This window comes from Phalacrocorax aristotelis, chromosome 17 (genome assembly GCF_949628215.1).
Source record: "Phalacrocorax aristotelis chromosome 17, bGulAri2.1, whole genome shotgun sequence".
In the NCBI taxonomy this organism is placed as follows: domain Eukaryota; kingdom Metazoa; phylum Chordata; class Aves; order Suliformes; family Phalacrocoracidae; genus Phalacrocorax; species Phalacrocorax aristotelis.
Genome location: NC_134292.1, coordinates 11,368,866 through 11,378,492, shown reverse-complemented (window position 1 = coordinate 11,378,492; position 9,627 = coordinate 11,368,866). Strand labels below are relative to the sequence as shown.

Below are 9,627 nucleotides of genomic sequence, written 5' to 3'. Positions count from 1 at the left end.
TTATGGCCTTATGATTGGTTTGGAGTTTTTTGTTTACAGTGAGGAAACTGGCTTTAAAGTTTTTTGAAGCCTGGGAAGCCAAATCACTAGAGTCCATTCTCCTTTAGTCAGGTAATAGCCTCCCTCAGCAGAAAGGGGAGACACTGCTTCCTAAGGCTGCAGTTTTAGCAGAGATGATCATGAGCAACGTAGTGACTTTGAAATGCGCACATAAAGTACATTTATGCTGAGACAAGCAGAATGCATTCCTTCATAAAGGTGGCAGTGAACGGAGTATACAGGACTGAAATTGCAAGGGCTGCTGCGCACAAATACCGCTGGGGGTTAGCCAATGGAAGCAGTAACAGAAAAGCCCACAGAGGGCTGTGATGAGCCTAGCCAGGAAGGCAAGTTCTACTTCAGAACAAAAATTGGGCATTTCCTAGTACTTAGCTAATTAGAAAAACTGGATGTCTATTTTCTTAAAAGATAAATTACATATATAAAGAACGAGTAAGGTTCTCTCAAAGTTTTTTTCCTCTCCTGCCCCTCTCTCTCACTGTATTTCCTAAACATTAAATTCCTGTGGTCCCAGTTTGTCCTCCGAGGTCTGAAGCAAATCCAAGCAATTTCCCTGTCCAGAGCCACTGAGGGCAGGAGTTGAAGATACCATGAGAATTGTGTGGCTGTTGTTCTTTGCTTGAGGCTGCAACTCATGGCAAGACTTACTGGAATATACCAGCATGTCCAGTTGCCCGGAGTTACAGAACAGTTTTACTCTACAAGGGGACACAGAGAAGTCATTTTCTCATATGCTCTTACCTTTTCTTAGAAGTGGGGTTTTTTTTTGGTCTTTAATTTGGCATTTTAAGTCTAAGAGCAGAGGTCATAATGAAATTCAGAGGAGATCAACATTGAGGAAGGATTAAAAACTGTTGTGATGAGACGTATGGAACCCAACAGCTTACCATATATGGCAACTGGAATAAGACTTGGTATGAGACACTTGCACTCAACAAAACAGCATGCAGCTAGCTGAGCCTGCTGCTGTGTGGCAAACAAGTCAGTTATGCACATAAGAGCTATTGAGGGACCACTGTACCAAAATCAACTAAACCATGCATCACTTAAAATTCAGAGCTGCATCAAATATTTAGCAAGTAAGATCCATAAAGAACTGAACATAGTCAGTTAAGAAAACATTAACGCTTGGCTGAAACTGAGGTCAGTTTTACCCTATATATCAGCATAATACCATACCTATGTACATGCTTAATGTTAGCTGGCTTATTAAGAGGTCGTTCAGAAAGCTACCTCAGAATTCTCATCTCGGAGGTGCTGAGAAGGCTGACAGCTCTCGTCAGCAGCAGCCTGGCAGTTGTTGGTCAGCAGAAGGTAATGAAATGAGCTGGGCGCGCTCCTGCAGCTGGCTGATATTCTGTGGCCTCAGCAATGGAACAAGGGGTAGATAAAGGAGTGGTGCATGGGAGGACTAATACAATACTGAGTGTAGACTGATAAAGGAGGTTGGCATGTCCTTCTTTCTTCACTGTGAAACTGCCTGACGTCTCCTACTTGGTTTTATTCCTGTCCTGCTGTAGCTAAGCAAAACTCGCCCAGGCAGTTGCACAGTGTCTTGCTTGGGAGAACAGGGAAGCTGCGATTTGTAGCTCATTACTACTCATTGTAGCTCATTACTATTACCACCTCTGCCTCCCCCCATCCCAAACCAAAAAACAATACCCAAGTCTGTCTACTTCTCAGCATACGCAATGTTTCTCACTATCAACCTGCAGATGAATGTGTGCAGTACAACAGAAAGCTCCTTCATCATTTTCAGGCCCTCCCCAATGTTGCTTGACCGCTCCAGCCCCATCCCTTGCTGGCACAGCACTGAAGGGATCCATGCAGAAAGAACCATCTGCTTAACAAGCAGCATGCCCCATTTATCTTGCTGCAATCAACATCACCTTGAAAAAGTGTACTTGATTACAGAGGAAGCAGAAAAAATTTATTGACTGATGTCCATGTAACTAACAAGCTAGCCTGTCACTTCCACATGCAAAGAACTGCTGCATCTATAAACCTGCCCAAAAAATCAGAGAACTGGCTCTAGCCTTACTTTACAATAAACACACGATACCAAACAATGGAAATTCCATGTCCTACTGCCTCTCAATTTCAGCAGCCTGATTTATCTAGATGTCAGTCCCTTTTTCTCATGAATAAACAACAGATCCCAAATGCAGGGTTTCAGAACATGCATTTGGGACACTAAGGGCTGACAAAAGCTCCTATTTACTCAAAAGCACATTTATGGGCTGTGTACAGCAAACACAAAACCATCCCTCATGCTGGTCTGCTTTGATGCTGGTCTGTTTTATGAGACTTGCAAAACGGTAAGGAAAAGCAGTTAATGCAGAGTGAAAGTAGCAGTCTACTTTCAAAAGAAAAGTAGGATGCTTAACAGCATCTCAGACAAGAACATCTATGTTCCCCAGGCTCACAGACACCTTCCACAAGGCTGCCAGACAGTTGATAATTCCAGGTTTTCTTGCAAAAAAATCAGAAGGCACTCATTTCATCATTTAGGTTTCTGAAAACATACGTGCATGACAGTCTGAGCCACATCTTACTTGCCACAGGACCGGTAACTTGGGTGACAACTATTAGTTGTCACTCAGAGCAAAGACTTAAGCATGGGATCAATTCCTGTTGTTCCACAAAAAGCATATTAGAAGCCAGACTACAAAACTGTCCACTGGATGCCAGCTGTAGTGTTCTACAGTACATCCTGAGACTGAAGTCCCAAAGAACGACTGCACTCTCCTTCAGTCCCTCCATCGAGTACCCAGCCTCCCCAATGCCTTCAATGAGAGAGAATAGTCAATTCTTCACAAGTGTCCCCTCTGCTAAGCTAGCACAAATTCTTCATGAACAGCACCCCTCTTTCTGCAAGAATAGACATGTCACCTCACTTAATCACTCATGACATGATGCTGACTTTGGTTGTTTGCTGCAGGATTGAGTTCCAGCAAGTCAGCTAGAAAGAGTTCTTCTCTCTCTCATTTGCTAAGCTGTAAATTATCCTTCCCTTTTGTCACCCCAATCCTTGGCATGCTCAACTGAAGAAAATGGAGCTTGCTAACACTTTCAGGGCCTTGAATTCATCTTCACTTTGGGCTATACATTCCAGCACATTTATTTGTAAAGCTATAAAAAGCCTGTGTGTACTCCTTTTACAGTAATACAAAAAGGCCCTTTCTTGCTTCAGGCACAAAAACGGGGCAAAAGTCTAAAACAGCCTTTGGATCTCAAAAAAGGGTCACATACCCTGGAACAAATTACATTTCCCTATAGTACCCTTTGCTTAGGCGCTGACACGTACCAAAGATGGGATTTCCTGCTTGCAGTAAAGGCAGACTCAGCCCTCTGCTGGTTATCATTTATTCAAAGGGACATTTTTTATTTTTTTTTTTTAAGATCTCGATAACTCCTGATAACAGCAGAAGAAGGAAGGCTAAAACAGGGCAAGATGACAAACTATAGCTCAGTAAATCAAATGAAGTTGCCCTGCAAAGCAGTTCCACACAAACTCCTGTTATTACTGACACTGCAGGTCTTGAGGTAGCAACAGTATTTTTGCATACAGCGAGTGCAAAGCAAGCATGTGGATGGGGATTTGAGCAGCAAATTACAGGTCAGTTATCCTGGTTTTAATGAACAATGTGGTTTCGAGAAAGATGCTGCTACATGTTGAAGACATGTAACTTCCTGCGTCTGCATCTTGGGAACCGCAGGGATCTGCGGGTGCCTTGGTTTAGGCTGTGAGTAAACAAACCTGAAAGATGAAGGCAAGACCAAATTCCAGTGACTAGAGGAAGGGTGATGAGAGCTTTCTCCATCTTCGATTAATAGTTATACCAAAAGTCTTCCTTATGCTGGTTAAAATTAAAGGTTTAAATCCCCAGAAAGTTAAACTAAATTGCAAGAAACTGCTCCAAACTGACTCTGAGGGTTCCATTTCTATGTGGTCTGAGAGGAAAAGTGCTCTTGCGGAGAAAGCCAAGAACCACTTTACAAGCCTCACCTCAACTGGCAGGCCTCATTCCAGTCAATTGGATCTTACCTTGGCAACAGTGAAGGCAGAGCCCTGCCCACACCCTGCCTGGCTGAGGGGTGTTCCCACACAACAGCTTTGCACTTGGAGATGGGAGGCAGAGAGTCCATAAACCATCCCAGTGATGCCACAGTTATGAAAAAGGATCTGCCCATCACAGCTCCGGCTGACCCATACAGAAAGGGCAGTATCACAGATTCTTTGCCATTATTCCCATCCTTTCTTCTGCAAATTTTGTTCTGCATGTAGCTGAGGGTGAAAAACACAGAGCTTCTTAAAGGAGGCATCTGTTTACAGCATCTGATAGAAGCCCAATAGAACTGGTCTGCCAAGACTGGGCTGCATGTCCAAGCAGCTATCTCAAGATATTTTACACTCTGATTATTCTCTCACCTTGCTTGCTATGTACAAAGGGCACATAGACTATTCAGGGTTGTCTGGGACAGTGAACTAGGTCATTTTAATAATGGGACAAATTAAAAGTTACACAGCTGAAGCAAAAGACAACACCCTCCCTTGCAAAAATAACAAAATCAAAAAACCTAAACAAACCACTACGCCAGACTAGCACATACCCAGATTAGAAAAATGCAGCAGTGTTCAGGCAAAAGATGACAAACAAACTAAATACTAAATTCAAGTACGTTACATTAATCTCACTGAGAACAAATGAATGAAGACTTGGACTAAATTTAGAACTTCCCAGTTACACTACTTATTACTGGCCTCCTCACTCTGTCCTAACCACAGAAATGAGCAGCACCAGTAACTTCTAAAGACACTGAGATCAGAGCAGGCTGTTGAGTTGCTAGTGGATTCTAAAAACAGTCTGTTGCTGTAATGCTGAAACTGAAGGCACCCAGGAGCTCTACAGTTTGCTGTTCATGTCTGTGCTAGCAGCAGACATCTCATCCATAATTCATAGAAGTCTGGCAGAGGCTTCCATAGCCCCTCCAGCATGCTGGGTTTTCCACTGTACCATGCAAAAAAACACCTTACAGAGATGCACAGTCGTGATCTCATAGAAACACTATCCTTTCAATGCCAGATGAGATCTTGTTCCACAAGTGATTCTCAGTGGGATTATGCAGCAGTCCTACCATGCCCCAAGTAGGTGGAGAGCTCAGACACACACTACTCTGTAAGCAACAAGCCTTCATCCTTGTCTTTCCCATCCATTCACTCTGGTGCACCAGCATTAAATTACCATAAAACCACTTCTTTAAACTAGCATAAGCCTTCAGGCCACAGAAGGCATTAAGTCACTTCCCTCTTGTCAGCTAAGAACTGTGCCAAAAGCACAGTGGTTTTCTATGGTATTCTTAAAAGAATTTATAAAACCCCTTTGCTCACATTATGAAAGCTGATAGCAGCACAGCTCTTTGTCTCATCTCAGCAAGTATTTTGCCACTTTGTCTCAGGCACAGAAATTGAATGGAATCTGCACGCAGATTTCTTTTCCCTATGTGGGATAAACTGGCCACACAGATTAGAAAACCCCATCAGCAGTCATTCTAGTGTCACCTCCTGAAATTCATTTATGAATGTGGCTCTAAGGCTACTCTTTACCCTGGATCACACAGACAAGTCTGTGCATTAACAGATGCTCACAGCAGGGAGTTTAAACACACAGCTTTGATGTGCACACTCTGCATGATGAGGGCTCCTGCTCCTATCTGGCAGCCTGCACCTGCACCTTCTTGCCACTTCTGTACCTTCTGGAGTCTGAGAGCCCAGAGTGGCTGTGATTCCACCTGAGGCGCAGTAGAACCTTCCTAAAAACCATGACTTTTGTCATACAAGGAGAACCTTTACAACACCGTACTAAAACAGCGTGCTCACTTCTATAAAACAACCTGTACTCTGAACAGTTATCACGTCCAGAGGCAGCCGTGTACAGAGTTAAGCTGCACACCAAGGCCGTAAGGGGAGGTCATGATGTAGCAAGTGAACAACTACGGTCACATCACCTCCAACTGTAACTGAAGTCACTGAAGACGATTAAAAAACACTTTTGCCCTAACGTTTCAATTAAGGTAAATTTAAAGGTTTTTATATTCTGACAAACTTTTCACTGTTATGTGATAAACTGTTGCTATAAAGTTTGCTAAACTGCATATCTCAACTGGTATTAGTAAAGCAAGAGAGTAACAGAAAGGCTTATCAGTACTCTAAGCCAAGTTCAAGATGTATTGGGAATGCATCCCATAGATTTACTCCCAACACAGTTCAATTTTACCACACTTCCTCCTAGCAGACCCTTTTTGTACAAGGACATAACACAACTTTCAGAACAGACTCACAAGAGGATAATATGGAACATTCCAGCCTTGTTACTACTCCAGGTTTGCTCAAGATTGTAGACTTTGGATTTGCTAAAAAGGAATTAAGGGTTCAGACAGAGGTTTTTGCTAATGCTGGGCACCTAATATCATTAGAGTCCTTGGAAAACTCCAGTCTTAATCATCTGAACATTTCTTAACAATTCAGTCAATCAAAGAACAGTTTAGTGACATGGTCAGCATGCTGAAAGCAGCAGGTTTTCATGAACACGTCTCCCAGATCCAGCTGTGCCAAAGCGACAGGTGCCTGCCCCTGGCAGCTTTGTCACTGTCATCCTCCCAGACACATCCTCTTCCCAGTCCCAGACACAGTCACAGAATTCCCAGCTGCATGGTTCGTGAAAGTGCTCCCAGCCTGTACCAGGCAAAATCAGCTGGGGCAGTTTAAGCAGTTTTGTTGCCATTCCTTTCTTGCACCAACTTGCTAGCATATGCTCCTCCTTTCTTCCATCCTGAAGCAAGGGAAAATTGTAAACACAAAATAAACTGCAAAGCGTATCTGGAACACACATTTGGTTCAGATGGGTGCATTTTTTGTCATGGGTCATCTACATCTAGTTCAGAGTACCTTTTAGGACAGAGCCTGTGGTACACCCTTTTCTTAGAAAAAGCTCGATCAGCAAGTGTATCTCCGAAAAAAACAACTGGCATCTTTCCTACACCACCTACCTACAGAACATCAAGCTCCTGGCACAGTTATCGCAAATCCTATCACTACAAAGGGCGAAAAGCAGCATTAAAACACCAGTTATCCATAGCAAAAAGAAGAGTCATAAGGATAATGCTACAGGATGTCTTTCCTGCAAAACCGTTTTCAGATACTCAGGTTAATCCTACTGGGTTGAGAAGAGCCTAAGTGTACATTAAAACTTAATTGCTCTGGCCCTGCTGCTGCAAACTAAGGCTTTGCCTCCACAGCAAAGGACCATCAGGCTGGCTGCAGACCTGCCTCTGCTCTCAGGCTAGCACTGGCATGCCTGGTCGAGCGCTGCCACCAGGAAACCAGCAGGGATGTGCAGCTGGGAGAGCAGGACTGACATTTTAACAGAGTCTGATCGTTCCATCAGTTCTACCACACTGTAAACCTGCACCTAGTAAGATGCAAAATATTAATCAAAGAGTGTGCTTTTTAGCAAAACTGAAGGTTTAGGACTTGCAGAGGTAATTATTAGACAGGCAGAAACTCAGCACCGATTTGAGTGTCCTAAGGCAAAAAGAAATCAAATAAATTAAAAGTACAGCATGAGAAATGCACCTGCAAGAAAGCACCTGCAAGTGTTTTCTTTCTTTACCTCTTCTCTGACATATGCAGAATTAATATGACATGCCAAGCAGACTCAATAATACATGTAGTAAGGATAAGACAGTACGAAGAGAAATATTATCTTGAAATCTGCATCTCTGGCTGGATGCTATTTGGCATCCTGACAGATTCTGTCTTTATTAGTTCATTGCTTGAATTACCTAATTGCTAAACTTTATCAAAATAGATTTTAGCTCCCTAAAAATATAGAGAACATTTAATTTAACATTAAGAGATCATTCAACAAAGATGATTTCTGTTAAGAACCTTGCAATTTAACATTGCTCTTTAGAAGTCTGGCTGGGTCCAGGACTTCTACAGTGCCATCTGTGGCAATTTCACCTACGCCAATTTGGGCCAAACCCTGTAATATAATTACTCAATTAAAAATAAAAGATATTTCACAAAATTGGTTAGCAAACTGCTTCTACAGTCCTCAGAGGGAGATCAGATAAATCATATTCTCCTCCCATTACTTCAGGAATAGAAATCAGAAAAGTTCTATTTGCAAGTTTTTTACCCTATATACGCTTGTATGCATTACCTCTGTAAATGCATAAGCTACAGTGATTTTTTCTACACACATTAGTACTGCACAGAAATAGCTTCCTCTGACACATCTATACAAGCATTACCTCAGTGAATCTAAGATTTACAGAAGATTTTTTTCCTTATTTGAGCTTTATGTACTTCCAGCATCAGAATACAACCGACACTCAGCAGAGCCTGTAACAGGGAGGAGGAAACCATGAACTGCCTTAACCTGCTCAGCAGTTAGTGATTTGATTGGCTTCTTGTTGTGCAGGTTCTCCATGGGGAGAGCAGTACAAGGCAACCACTCATCACATTATAGATCAAATGGTTCAAGCACACAGTACTTTATTAGTTCTCACATCCCATTTCAAAGCTTTCCACTTCAGGAGGCCTCAATTCACCTTTCAGCAAAGTTGGTGCAAGAAAGGAACAAACCTCTCTATGACTGTGACAAGCTGGCATAAAAATTACACACACACACCCCCCTCCAGAATAGCAGGTGCTGATGCTACACAGGAGGGGAACTTACTCAACCTGAGGAACCTATGGTGTTGTCTGCAAAGGGCAAAAAAATAGACAAGGCAATTTAAATCCCACGCAGATTTAGAGAAAATTTTACACCTTCTCCATGAAGACCATTAATGCACTACCAAGTTTAGCATAGGTTTCCCCAAAGCATTATCAATCTCCAGTAACTAACATTTTCTTTTAAACCTCTACTGTCTTCCCCTGCCCTAGTGCTCTCCAGACACCAGCACAGAGCACTGCAGATGCCGGGGAAAGCTCAAGGAGAGCAGCCCGCTGAGGGGGTCCCCCACAGACACCGTGTGGGGAATGAGGGAACTGCCATGCTGAAAGGTGTCTGCTCCCTTTGACATTCTCAGGGTCAGGGGTGGCTCAGCAGCTCTGGGCAGGCTGCTTGGGTGCCCGCACTCTCCCACCGGGGCAGACCCAGCCTTCCCTCTCACCCTGCTCCACAGCGCCCCTTCCCTTGGCGCTGGGCCTGCTGCCATGGCACGGGGCCTCACACCTCCTGTGAAACTTCCAGCAAACAAGATGGCGCCATGGAGAAGCCGCCATGGGCCGCCATCTCTGAAGGGCTGCTCCTGCTGCCAATCAAAGCACCAGCCTATCAGAAATCATGCTGGGACCTGTGGGCTCTGCCCCCCACTCCTGAGGACAGAAGAAGGAGCCGTGAGCCCCACAGAAGTGGCAGCCGTGGGGCAGGGAGCTGTGCCCCGCGGGGTTTTCCTCTTTGCAGCCCTACAAGGAGGGGCTTGAAGAATTTGGGGTGCTCTGCACTGCCCCTGCTCAGCTAAATCAATCTCAGACAATCATATGCATGTCAG

The 9,627-nt window shown here is 43.8% G+C and overlaps 1 protein-coding gene across 1 annotated transcript in view; it reads left to right on the top strand.

The window, feature by feature from the left end:
- Nucleotides 1-9,627, top strand: part of STRBP (spermatid perinuclear RNA binding protein) — an 87,436-nt gene that overhangs the window by 72,196 nt on the left and 5,613 nt on the right. The window lies entirely within an intron of this gene.